Source organism: Callorhinchus milii, unplaced genomic scaffold (assembly GCF_018977255.1).
Source record: "Callorhinchus milii isolate IMCB2004 unplaced genomic scaffold, IMCB_Cmil_1.0 Scaffold8, whole genome shotgun sequence".
NCBI classification, from domain to species: Eukaryota; Metazoa; Chordata; class Chondrichthyes; order Chimaeriformes; family Callorhinchidae; genus Callorhinchus; species Callorhinchus milii.
Genome location: NW_024704749.1, coordinates 4,811,720 through 4,825,023, shown reverse-complemented (window position 1 = coordinate 4,825,023; position 13,304 = coordinate 4,811,720). Strand labels below are relative to the sequence as shown.

The 13,304-nt window shown below is 49.7% G+C and overlaps 1 protein-coding gene across 1 annotated transcript in view; it reads left to right on the top strand.

Annotated features, from left to right (window-relative positions):
• The first annotated feature begins 1,693 nt into the window (after positions 1–1,693).
• znrf3 (zinc and ring finger 3) overlaps positions 1,694–13,304 on the top strand; it is a 76,769-nt gene continuing 65,158 nt past the window's right edge. Inside the window, exon 1 of the mRNA XM_042337346.1 lies at positions 1,694–1,883. The gene's annotated coding sequence lies outside the window, so the exon portion shown is untranslated. The remainder of the gene's footprint in view (positions 1,884–13,304) is intronic.

Sequence of the window (13,304 nt, the reverse complement as noted above, 5' to 3'; positions counted from 1 at the left end):
TGTGTATTGTAGTGTAGTGTGTAGTGTAGTGTGTGTGTGTGTGCATTTAGCCCTGTGTCTCAGTTCGTTAAAAGGTGGGGAGGGAAAGAAATCTCCTGGAAAACTTGTGCTTAATAGTCAGAGAGTGTGTGTGTAAAAAAAGTGAAGGGGGTCAGGGAAATTTGTGGGTGGGAATAACCTTTGGAAGGATCACGTGTAAGATCAAAGCTGTAGCCTTCTTTTGCAGAGTTTTTTTTGGGGGGGGGGGGGAAGAGTTGATGGGGGGAAAAGAGAGAGAGAGAGAGAGAATGTGTGAGTGAGAGAGAGAGAGAGAGAGAGAGCTTAGAGAGTGCTGGAGCTTGTGAAATTGACAAGCATTGGGGAATAGTGCAACAGATACATCCACAGACATCCAAGTGCAAAGCTTTCAGCTTTTATTATCTCTCTCTCCCCCCCCCCTCCACCCCCTCTTTCTTGCTTTACACCTCTTTCTCCCCCCCCCCCCTTCACAACACCAATCCCCTCTTCTCCCTCTCTCTTACTTTCTCTCTCTCTCTCTCTCTCCCTCTTCTACAGGCAGCAAAGGAGGGGGAGAAGGAAAAAGAGGAGGGGAAGAAGGGGAGGGGGGGGGAAAAGAGTGGGGGGGGGAGAGAAAAAGAAAGGAGAGAGACTAGAGGAGTGAGAAAAAGAGAGAGAGAGAGACAAGGAGGGGGGGAAGAGAGAGTTAAAAGAAAAGAAATCAGCAACAAGGCAAAGGAGGGGGGAAACCCCCCCAAAGCGACACAAATAGAAGAGGAAAAAGGAAGATAAGAGAAAAAATTAGGAGAGAGAGAGAGAGAGAGAGGAAAATACTTGCAAAGGAGAGAGAGAAGGGAGGGAGAGAGGGAGGGAGAGAAGAAAGCAGAACGTGAGAGAGAGGGAGAGAGAGAGAAGGGAAAAAAATCACACTCTCAATTTGGGGAAAAAGAGAAGGGGAAAAGAGAGAGAGAGAGACTCAGAGAGAGAGAGAAGAGAGAGACAGAGAGAGAGGGAGAAGAGAGAGAGGAGAGAGAGAGACAGAGAGAGAGGGGAAGAGAGAGAGACAGAAAGAGAGAGAGACAGAGAGAGAGGGGGAACAGAGAGAGAGGGGGAAGAGAGAGAGAGGGGGAAGAGAGAGAGACAGACAGAGAGAGAGAGAGAGAAGGGGGAAAAAATCACACCCTCAAGTGGAGAAAAGAGAAGGGGAAAAACTTGCAACCGAGAAGGAGAGAACGTGAGAGACAGACAGACAGACAGATAGAGAGAGAGAGAGATAGATAGAGAGAGAAAGAAAAACAGAGAGAGAGAGAGAGAGAGGAGAGGGGAGAAAAAACTTGTTAAAAGAAGCAACCGAGAAGGAACACACACACACAGACACACACAGAGAGAGAGAGAGAGGAAAGAGAAGAAGGAGAAAGAGAGAAGAAGAAGAAAAAAAAGAAGAAGAGGAAAAAGAAGAAGAAGAAGAGAAGAGAGTGAGAGAGAGAAAAAAAAATCACAGCAAAGAAAGGGAAGAAGGGAAACGAACGGCATCGATCGGGACCCCCGCGGCCACCATTGGAAACCATGTCAGGGTCGGCGCTGCCTGAAGCGGGACGATGAGGTTGCGGGGCGGCGGCGGTGTGCGGGGCGGCGCGCGGGGCTCTGTGCGGGGCTCTGCGCGGGGCTCTGGCGGCGGCGCGCGGGCTCTGGCGGCGGCCGTGGCGGTGGCGGTGCTGGTGGGCAGCGCTCTGGGGCCGGGGGTCGGCGCCAAGGAGACCGCCTTCGTGGAAGTGGTGCTGTACGAGTCGAGTCTGAACGGGGAGTACACCACCTTCACCACCGACCTCCAGGGAAGGTTCTCCCGGGCGGGGGCCACCATCAGCGCCGAGGGGGAGATCGTACAGGTAACAGTCAGACTCGGGAGCTCTGTTTAATCTCTCATCCGAAGCACGGCACCTCCAACAATGTAATGCAGCCCCCAGCACTGTGTTTAGTTTCAGCCTAGACTATCCCGGCAATTGACACAGCACCCTTCATATCGGGAGGACGTCTCAGAGACGTATTGTAAAGTGTAGTGACTGTGCGTTTTGTTGGCAAACTTGACCAGACGAGGAGGACCTTGACTTGAGAGATCAGAATATTGTTCTCATATATTATATGATACATAGGATAGAGCCCTCAGTTCGGATGCAAATCCCTGACTGTCCAGCCCCTTGGGACCTCCTCCCAACATGAAAGGCGCTGCGTAAATGTCACTTGTTGTTGTTGAGGGTAAGTTTGCTGTGCGCTCTGTATACCCGAGGGTGAGGAGGAGAAAAGGGAGGGAAGGAGGGTGATGATGGGGATAGAGGAGAAGAGGGGGTGTTTGCGCATTAAAAACTGATTTTAATTGTTCAATTGTTCTTTGATACACCGCGGTGAAAATACCTCACGTTTAAATCCACCCCAAAAACCTTTGTGTGAAACGGCTCATTACCTTACGATGAGCTGTACAAGGCAGAGAGAGAGAGCAACTCCGCACCCTGTGAGCGAGCAAACCTTGTTTTTTTCGTGTGTTGGAGCCCCCCATCCCATAGGCGAACGCATGCACACACCCCTTCAATTTACCTCCCTCGCCTCCTGAAGGCACTGACTCAAGCTCAGGTGTGGTTACCCAACAGCTGTTTGCCCTCTAGTATTGACTTAAGTGGTCATTCTTCACGCAAACTCCCTGCTCATCGCTCTTCCCAACTCTTCCCTCCGTAAGCCGCAGATCATTCAGTGTCCTCTCCTGCACCTGTGACCCTATCTCCCCCATCCCATCCCATCCCCGCCCCACCCGGCTCCCCTGGCTCCCCATCCTCCAGGGATAGAGCTCAAAAGTCCTCGTCCTCACCTTCAAAGCCCTCCACAGCCTCGCTCCTCCCTACCTCTGCGATCTACCAACTCCGTGTAGACCTGTCGTTTGGTTCACTGCCCAGTGTGGCCCAGTGTGTGGTCGCTGCGATGCAAACCTTTTTCTTTATTTGATTCCCGCTAATTTATCGGAAAACGTCGAGAATCCAAAGTCCTGGCAATAAGGAAGCCAGCCGCCCACAGTACAGAATGACCTCCCTCACAATAAAGAGATATAAAATTGTGCAACACAAAAGGCTGTGGTGTTGCCGAGCTCAGAACTGCCTGATTTATGATCCAGGTATTCCTGTCTGAGTGAGTGGCCAGGAATACAGGCACTTACAGTGTTATCTGTGCTGCTGTTAAATGATTATCAGACTCAATAAACTATGGTCACGGTTTCCTCCAGGCCCTCCCTTTATGTGCGGCCCTTTTCAGATGGGATTACATTACCTCATCTGCTTTTCTTCCTGAACTAATTGGCAGGATTGAATGCAGCGCAGAATGTAACGCAATGCTCCAATGCAGTGCTGGGGGTGTGTGGGGGAGGAGCAGGGGGAGATAGAAGGGAAAAGTGGGTGGGGTGTTGCGTGCGATGCATTCGCTGGAGGTGAGACATTAGACCCCAGATCCAGGCTGTGCCCTTTCGGGTGGATGTGAAAGATCCCACAGAGCTATTTAAGAAGAGGCTCTGTATTGAATGTGAGGGTCGTTTATTATAAGGGCAGCTTCTAATGTCTGAAACGTCCCATCTTTAAATCCCCTCCTTGAGACCCACCTCTATCGACTGCGCCTGTGGTCACCTCCCTCCCTGTTCGACCTCGCTCGCGGTCTAAACCCTAACCCTCCCACCCCCCGCCCCCAGCCATGTCACCGTGCAGCCTCCGAGACACTCTCCTGCAACGACAGGATGCTGACCAAATGCAACCTGTTGTTGTCGTTGCAACACTGGTCGCAGAAAGGTTATTGATTGAGGTAAAATACCAACGCGTCTGATTGAGCAAGTAACGGTGGATTTACAGTATTGATCCACTCTTTGAGGGAAGCGAAGCAATCTACCGGTCACCCTACGTTTGCGCACAGAGGGAATGAACTTTTAAGCGTACGGCGCTTGTGTGACTGCGTCTCTGCTGAAGATATTGCACCGAAAGAGGGACGTAAAGCACCTCCGACAATGCAATGCAAACCACCCCCCACCCACCCCAGCGCTGCACTGGAGTGTCAGCCTGAGCCGTGAGCTCAAAAAGTCCCGACGTGAACCTTAAAGGGATGAATTCCTTAGCACCCTTTAAAGGTGTTAGACAATAGGCGCAGTGGAAGTGTTGATGGACGGAAATGTACGACGAGCCCATGTAATAATGGATGTTGTGCCGTATAGCAAAGCTGGAGCAGTGTACTGCCTGAACAAGATGGAGCTCTCCTGTCTTCCTTGGCTGCACCCGGAGAGGCAGAACTTCCTCCTTTGGGGAGAGGGGAGGGAGAGATCTTGTAGTTTTAAACAAAGGATGAAAGCCGTTTCAGTTGCCCAGGTGACACCTGGAAGCCGGAGAAGCCCAGAATGATATAAAGCTTCTTTTCTAACAGCTCTGTGTACAGTGGGGCTGAGCAGTGCACACCTGCTGTCACCCATAAAAAGCTTTCTTTGTTCCGAGCAGGTTTTTTTTTAAACCATGTAGCCACGAGCATTTGAGCGTGAGGAGAATCCGCAAACTTTTTACACGCTCAAACACACACCACGCGCGCGGGCGCACGCGCATATACACACGCGCGCGGTGTGTGCGTATAGTGTGTGTGTAATAATAATAATAATAATAATAATTGTTTGACCACGCCTTACCACGTCGTTGAGACTTCTCATAAAGCGCTTCCCAGGCTAGATTGTAAAGTGGGTTGGGTGCGTATTAAAATTGTGGGCGAACGAGGCAGCCAATTGCGCACGGCAATGTCCCCATGTACAGTCCTGTATATAATACACAATATAGACCTGCAGAAATGCCAGCTAATCCTTCCCACTCCGGCTGTTTTAACAGTAGCTACAGAAAACACCCAAGACTTAAGTTGTCTGACCTACATTTTACCTTTAAAGGTGTACTGTCCTCTTGAAAAGTTTGTGGGGGTGGGGGAGGGTGTGTGAGTGAGTGAGTGTGTGCGTGGATGGGTGGGTGGGTGGGGGACGGTATTATTAGCTGATGACAACTTTTTTAAAAGAAAAATCAAATACATTTTAATAAAAAAAAGCGGGGAAAATGCAATCCTCAGTGAGCTTGCACACCAATTCCTCTTTGCTGGATATGACTCCCTTATGCCTCTTCACTCTGCCGTGTGTCCCCTCCCTCCCTCCAGCCCGCCCGACAGAAGTTTGCCCGAAACTTTTGCCCTGCTCCTTTAAGGCCCCGAGCGCACTGCGCCCCCAACGCACCCCCACCAACCCCCCTTAAACGCAGCCCACCCAACCCCTAACTGACCCCAGAGGAACAACAAACCAGTGTTCTCCGTTCAAAGATTTAGATAGTGTGTGTGTGTGTGGCGTTTGGGGGGTGTAGTGGGAGGGGTGGGGGGGAAGCTATAAGTGAACCATACACTTGAATTATGGCAAGAAATATACCACAAATATCAATTGAAAATTGGGGCATTGTAAGTTTTTTTCCCCCCCCCACCCCCAAAAAAAACTTTTATTAAAATATTCCATTGTGGGACGTAACCTGGAGTTGATCCTTTCACTACATAAGAGGCCGGAGATCATGCAGGGGTCAAAACTAATAGGTAAAGTTTAGCCATTGTTACACAGTCAGTCCTCCGCAGGCGGATTTGCACAGCCAACAAACCCCCCCCCCCCCCCACCACCACCTCCTCCCCCACATCCCCAATAAAAAAAATGAGTCATTCCCTTCACCGCTGTTTGTGGCACACCACTGCGCGCGACTGGCTGCCCGCGTTTCACCCGCAAAAATCCCCGCGAAGCGCATTGAGATGTCCGCTTACGGTCACCCCGCTCCCCCCCACCCCCCCATACCCCCTGCCCGGCTCAGCGTCGCACTCCACCACTGTCGAGCGCTTTGGGGCGCTAACCTGCGCGAGGGGCGCTTATGTAAGTCGTTGCGGCGGTTAGGAGGGGCGCGGCGTTGGAAGGGATTATCCGTTGACTGACGGGCCTAATTTTGGGGTGGGTGGGTGAGTTCGGGGTGTAACGACAGGCCCCTTTGCCCCCCCCCCCAAAACAAACTCTCCAGTGAATAGGAAAAATCCACCAACTAAGCCTTGGTTCCTCTTCATCAAGATCCCACGATTTTTCAGCTGCAAAGTGCCAACGGTTTGGGGGGTGCGGGGGTGGGGGGGGGGGATAGATTTCGATCTGCGAAATCTCACAAAAAAAGTTAAGAGAGAAAAAAATACCGGAGACTACATACCATAGCCATAGGCCACAGAAAGGGATATTCTGAATTTCGGCTATTCAAGCCACGCACCACAGACCCCGCACAAAGCAAAACATCCCACCATTGTGCTGACAAAGACTTTTCTACTGTATGAATAGCCACGCTCTTTGTTGGAGGTGTTCCTCCAGTAAGATCTCATTCAATCGCCTTAGTTTTAAAGCTTCGAGTATTAATCACCCGTCGCTCTGAAGGACTCGTCTGAACTCTCTGCCTCTGTCTCCTTTGATCTCGGTGCTCAGCCTTCCCTCCAGGGATGGGTGAGATGGATCGAGTAATATTTCAAACTAAAAATGAACTTTTTTCTCCTCTTCCACCCACCCCCCCCCCCCACCCTTCTCTCTTTCTCTCTCTCTCTCTCTCTCTCTCTCTCCCTCTCTCTGTGTGTGTCGCTTGCCCCCAACCCCACTCTGTTCCTGATGGCTGTTTGTGAGAGGAACTTGACTGTGAGCATTGGCAGGTTGTTTGATTTTGGTGGGGGGAGACGGGTGGGGGGGGGGGAGCTGAGATTGCAAGCAACCCCAATTCTGTCCTCTCTTTTCCCTTTATTTCTCTCCTAAATACCCCCAGCCCCACATATTTTATTTTGGTCAGCCGGGTGTCCTGGCAACTCATTACCATGCTTAAGAGTATCCAGACATGGCGATGGGTTTCCGAATGTGTCAAGACGCCCGGCTGACCCCAAAACACACTCCAAAATAAACCCTCCAGCTGGGATTGCTGAATAGCGATTGGGAGTGTGTACCCGGGCTGATGTATTTTTCCCTCCCACCCCCCAACAATGTTCCTGAACGTTCCCGAAAGAGATGGGAGGAGATGAAAGGCGCTGTGTCAATGTAATTAACAATGACCGAAAGCGCAGTCGGAGAGGTAGGTAGGTTTTGAGATGGGCCTTGAATGAGGTGAGAGAGGGAGGGATCGGCGGAGGGATTCTGGGGATGGAGAGCGGAGGCAGATAGCCCGAAAGCCTGACCGCCAACAGTGGGGCGGATAGGGCAGGTGGGTGGGGGAGACATGAAACAGGCTGAGCAAAGGGAGTGCCCTGGTCAATAGGGTTTGAGGACGTATTGCTAGATATGGACTGAAGCTCTTGGAGACGTCATTCTGATTTGAAAGGCACTGCATTAAATGCGAGTTGTATTGAATTCGCTCACAAAATATGCCGTCAAATTCACTTTACGGTATATTCTGTGAGGTGCTCTATCGAATGCAAGGTTTATTATTGTTATTACGGTGTATAAACTGGTTAGCAGCTATTATTTTTATTATTAATAGTCTTGTGAATAATAAAATGATGGCCGTTCCTGAGCCAGACAAAGCCTCACCTCAGCAAACGGCTGTTATTGATGGGCCGGTTCCCGGTAAAAAAAAAGGGGGTGGGGGGGTGGAAATGGCCGATTTCGAGACGAAACAAGAACAAAAATATTATGGTGTCCCAGTGGTGGTGTGTGTCCCACCGAGAAGCCATTCTTATTGATGGAAAATGGATGAACCAATGGTTTCAGTGAATGCTGGCAAGGGCTAGGACGGGCCTTAATGTAAGATCGTAAATCCTCTGCTCCTTAACCGAACCAGAACGTTTCCTGTCGGGCAATGAGTCCCGGCATTACGGCACTTTCCCATAAAATCCCCTTTTGGGATCAGTCTTACAGGAATATAAGTGGCGAGTTGTGGCACAAGTGGCATCACAACTTGCCACGTATACACAGCGCCTTTCATTGCAGGAGAAGGGATGGGGTTTTAACACCAACGCCAGCAACGACACATTGCATTCACATAGCGCCCTTCGCATTGGGAGGACATCCCAAGGCGCTGGACAGTTGAGGGTTTGCACTCGAACTGGTCCTTAAAGGAGGTGAGTGGAGGGACAAGGTGGTGGGGTGGGGTGGAGGGTGGGGGCAAAAAGAAGCAGGCCAGAGTCGGTGGGGTGGTAACACTGGGCTGGCTTCTCCTTACATGTTGAGTAACATATTCAAAATGTATGTTTTTTTTAGTATAAAAGGTGTCTCTCTTAACTCGTCACAGTTTGTTATTTGACTCCTGTCAAACGCGCAGCTGTTAAGTGTGCACGAATTGAAAACTGTGGTGTTAATTATCACCACTGTTAATTGCTGTCGCAGTGTTGATGAGAGATGTCTGTCATTCAAAGAACAGAACTGACATGCATGCACACACACGCACACACCATGCATTTGACAGCGCATTCAATGCGTGTTGCACAGGTGTGGTTGCAGTTGCAAATCTTTTTTTTAATTAAACCGAACGGCAACATTCACTTGAAGGAGTTTATAAACTGCTCGGCAGAGGTAACGATTGATGGCGATGGGTGTAGCCCTGAAGATCTTTTTGATTGATTTTAATATTATCAGATTTTCGGGTCACTTACTGTAAAAGCCATTTGCCCAGGCTCTTCCCCCGATTGGTGTAACAGGCTGAATGGGCTGAATGGCTTCCTCCTGTTCCAGTTTTTCCTTTTGTTCCCCACGGAACCAATTAAGCGCTCCGGGACGCTACCCTGCACGAAGGGCACTATATAAATGCAAGTTGTCGTTGTTGTTGCTTACAAAGAGGGACTTGGCAAGTGTGTGCGGTGTGCGGTGTGTGTGTGTGTGCACATGTGTATGTATATTTGTGCATGTGTGTGTGTGCACGCAGAGTTTGTGCGTGCAGGCGATGGTGTGCATGTGGTTGATGTGTGTGTGCATGCGGTGGTGTGCATGTGGTATGTATGTATGTGTGTGTGTGCGCGCATGCTAACACAAGAATCTGAGCAAAATTGTGGTCAGTTTTAAGGGAAATAATAAACAAAGTAACTGTTGTTCTGACTGCTGCAGTCTAGTCCTCTGGGACTGTTGACTTGGCAGAGGACCTGTGATCATTTGGATAGTACAGTACCACATTAATGTCACCGCTCCTCCTCTTCCTTCCTGGCGATAGCTATCTCTCTTTATTCTATTTCTTTATTCTTTCTCTCTCTCTCTCCCCCCACCACCCCCACTCCCTGCGCCCCGCACTCCCCCACCCCACTCCGGCCCCCCCCACCACCACCCGCTCTTCCCCGACATCATTTCTCACCGGCTTTCGGTCCGCAACCAGTTAAAGCTCCTCCGACGTGACGCAGAACCCTTTAACCCCTTACAGCCCAGGCACTTTAATCGAGACGCCTTCCATCCAAACAGTTTTTTTTTTCTCTGGTGCCACCCAGCACGGTGAGCTGTTGGCGTTGGTGCCTTCTGGAGTTGGCGCGTCAAAGGGCGGCGGAAATCCAGACTCTTTCCTCTTTTTTGGGGAGGAGTTCGCGGAACTCGTCTGGTAAAGCCGAGGACACACGCCACGCCACCCAGGGTACCAACCCAGCAGAGAGGGAGGGCTGGCTGTAGGCTGGTTGACCACAGGTTGGTGGCCATGTGAACCTGGCGGTAGCAAACTAAACAGGTGGAGTGTGTGTGTGTACGCGTGTGGGTGCGCGTGCGTGCACGTGTGTGTATCAATCAACAACTCAGCTTGGCTCAGTCAGTAGCACTTCCTGCCCCTGAGTCAGAAGATCGTGGGTTCAAGCCCCCACCTTGCGACTCGGGACTCATATAGTCTTAAGCTGATGCTCCAGTGCAGTGCTGGGGGTGGGGGATGGGGTGGGGGGGTGTGGGGGGGCGCGCGCTGCGTTGTTGGAGGTGCGGTCTGATGGATGAGACGTTAAACCCAGGCCCCGTCTGCCCATTCGGGTGGACGTTCCCGCAGCACTATCTGAAAAGAGAAGGGAGTTTCCTTCTCCTGGTGTCCTAGCCAACGATTCCCCCCCTCCCCCCACCCCCCCCAATCAACTTGGTTGTTTGCTTCATGGCTGTTCACGAGACGTTGCTGGGAGCAATATTGGCTGCCGCCTTCGCTCGCACGCAGCCACAGTCACTGCACTGTAGAGTGTCCTGTGAAGCTGTTTGGGACGTCCTCCTAACATGAGAAGGCACTAAACTGAATGTAAAGGTCGTTATTAAGTCAAAGCTGACTCTTAATAATAATAACAATCCTTGCATTTGATACGGCTCCTTATCACGTCGTTGAGACGTCCCAAAGCTCTTCACAGAATGTACTGTAAAGTGAAATGACTATATTTTGTGGGCGAAACTCGCCAGCCAATTGCATTCGGCAGTGTCCCACAAACAGTCGTGGATTGAATGACCAATTTTTTTGTGTATAAGGGATTACTACCCCCAGAAAGCGATCCGCCAATCGACTAATAACAGGGTTTCTACTTACTGCTAGGTAAACAGAGGTGTGTGGAGTAAGGAAACTCGGCTAAGGTTTCGCCCCGCACGGGAATCAAACCCGGGTCCTATTGCTTGTGTGGGTGAGCGCACTAACCACTACCCTGCAGGACTCCACTGAATCTTGGTGACGAATCGTGGCGGTGTTGAAGTCTTTTCTGACCGTACATAGAGGCTGAACAAATCCAGCGATCCCTGTGCCAAGGCTCCATTAACGTCTTATCTTAGCTGTTGGGTAGTTATTGCATTGCTGCCCACAGGCTTGGGATGTCTTGTGCCTGATAGCATTGTTGGATGGGAATTTGCTGATGAGCATGCAGCCCTGGAGATCAAAGGAAGAGTGAGTGGTGGTGGCTCCCCCCCCAGCACACAAACACTCACTACAACACACAAGAGTTCAACCCGGAGCCTGCATTCTGCACGATCGGTTGGACGGAGCCTCGGGACTATTTGCTTGGCTCGTTGTGGGAGAGGAGAAACAAAGGGGGTTTTGAGAAAATTATAGCCAGGTTTTTAAAAGAAAAAAGGGGGAGGAGGGGGAAGGGAGTGTGTTTTAGTGTGGGATAGGGTGGGGGGAGGCAAGCAAGTGATGGAGATGCCAGATAAGCTGAATGAATACAAAATACCAAGTTCCATACAAGAAGTCTGGGTCATATCTTCATATCTTCTCTTGAAATCAGACTGGAAAACAAAATGACTGGGATGGCCTTGGATAACTCTGTCATCACCCCCTCCCTTTCACCAGCCACCAGCCCCAACCCCCCCCCCCCCCCCCACACACACACACTTTTTGAGAATATGACAACCAAAGTTGTAAAGAACTAGGGGACAAGAAGGAAAAATGACTCCCATGGACCTTTGGAGCGACAAAATTGGACTTAGCAAGGTTATACAGTGACCTTCTCTTCCCCCCCGTTCCCCGATGGAAGACACAATGTTTGTTGATATCAGTAGAAGACAGACATGTTACAGATTCCATGGCATTATTCAGAAAGAGAAAAGGGAGTTTCCCCCAACCCCCTCACCCCCACTCTCCCCTGATGTCCTGGACCAACAATTCTCCCAAATAAAATCAGTCACTCACTCCATGGCTGTTTGTGGGACATTGCTGTATACAATTGGTTGCCGCATTTTGCCTACACGATACACAGTCACTCCACTTTGCAGTATATCCTATGAAGCACTGACGTGATAACTTGCCTTATCAAATGCAAGGATCAAACTGGCTGCCTGCAAAATTGCAGACACTACGCTTTTGCAGCGAAAATCCGTGAAACGGTTCGAGAAGCCTCGAAGACGAGATGAGGCGCTCTCCTGCATGCAAGGATTATTATCATCCGATCAGATGCTCATTTCCAGGGACTGATCAAAGCTCAAGTTATTTACAGAGCGAGGACAAGCCAGCCTTTGTTTCAAAGCCCCGGTCCCTCTGAATGATCAAGGTGAATTAAACAAAGGAGAACAAAGGAACGTGAGAAGTAACACTGCGAAAATAGCTTGGCTTTTAACCACTGATTTGAAACACAGCCCAGGTAAGACCCCAAAGAGAGATATGGCCTCTTTAAACAATGCCACGGCAGATGGAGAGATAGAGCACCACTGAAATGTATTTAAATACTTCCTTGGCAGATTTTGTTCCTTCTGTTCGTTTGCCCGGCTATCAAAGTGCATCACTGCTGCCATCCACTCATTAAAGCTACATTGGGTTCTGATGTGACCTGCCTTTAGCTAGTCAGGGCTTTAATTAATGTTGGTCTGGGCTAGGGAGAAACCTTAGGCAAGTTTCCTTACTCCATAAGCTTCTGTTTACCTCGCAGGAAGTAGGAACCTGGTTGTTAGTCGATTGGCGGATCACTTTCCAGGCGATAATAATCTCTTTGTTTTGCCCAAACAATAAACAGTCATTTCACTTGACAATATATTCTGTGAAGCGCTTTGAGATGGTCTCGAAAGTATGATAAGGTGCTTATTCAAATGCAAGGATTATTAATATTATATAGCGCCTTATCACATCGTCGAGACATCTCAAAGCACTTCACAGGATAAACTTTAAAGCGCAGTTGATTGTGTAGTTTGTGGGCGAAACATGGAAGACAGTTACGCACAGCAACGTCCTACAAACAGGCGAGAGACCAACTTCAAGTAAGAACATGAGGAATAGGTGTAAGCCAATCAGCCCCTCGAGTCTGTTCGGCCATCCTATTAGTTCATAGCTGATCTGTACCTCTACTCAAAGAGAAGGAGGAAGAGAGAGAGAGAGAGAGAGAGAGAGAATGAGGAACGAGAAGGTTACTGCTCTTAATTTCAAATAAATTCAAGCGATTGGAAAGTAGGTGTAATGTAGCGGTCGGTCACTGCAACTCTCCTCAGTTTGTGCCTGTGGAAAACCTGCTGCATTGGAGGGCAACACTCTCAAAGCGCCCGCTCGGTCCTGCCTGTCCTTTATTAGCGCGGTGATGTATTAGCATCTTTATACTGGCACAATAATGCCATATTGTTGTCCTGCCTTAAAAACCCTGTGATGTGTGGCTTTGAAATATCTTTCATGTTACCTGTCGTTCTCCTCTCAAAATGAACCTCTGAGAGATTGTAATCGCTCTTCGCATGTCCTGTCCTTTATTATTAGAACAGTGATCAATCCAGTTCCACATTTTATTATTGGGTGTGGGCGGGTGTCCGACATGTGGGGAAACTCAACAAATTCGTTAAGTCTCTGTGCTTTACAGTATATCCTGCAAAGCGGTCTTTGGCTTGAAAG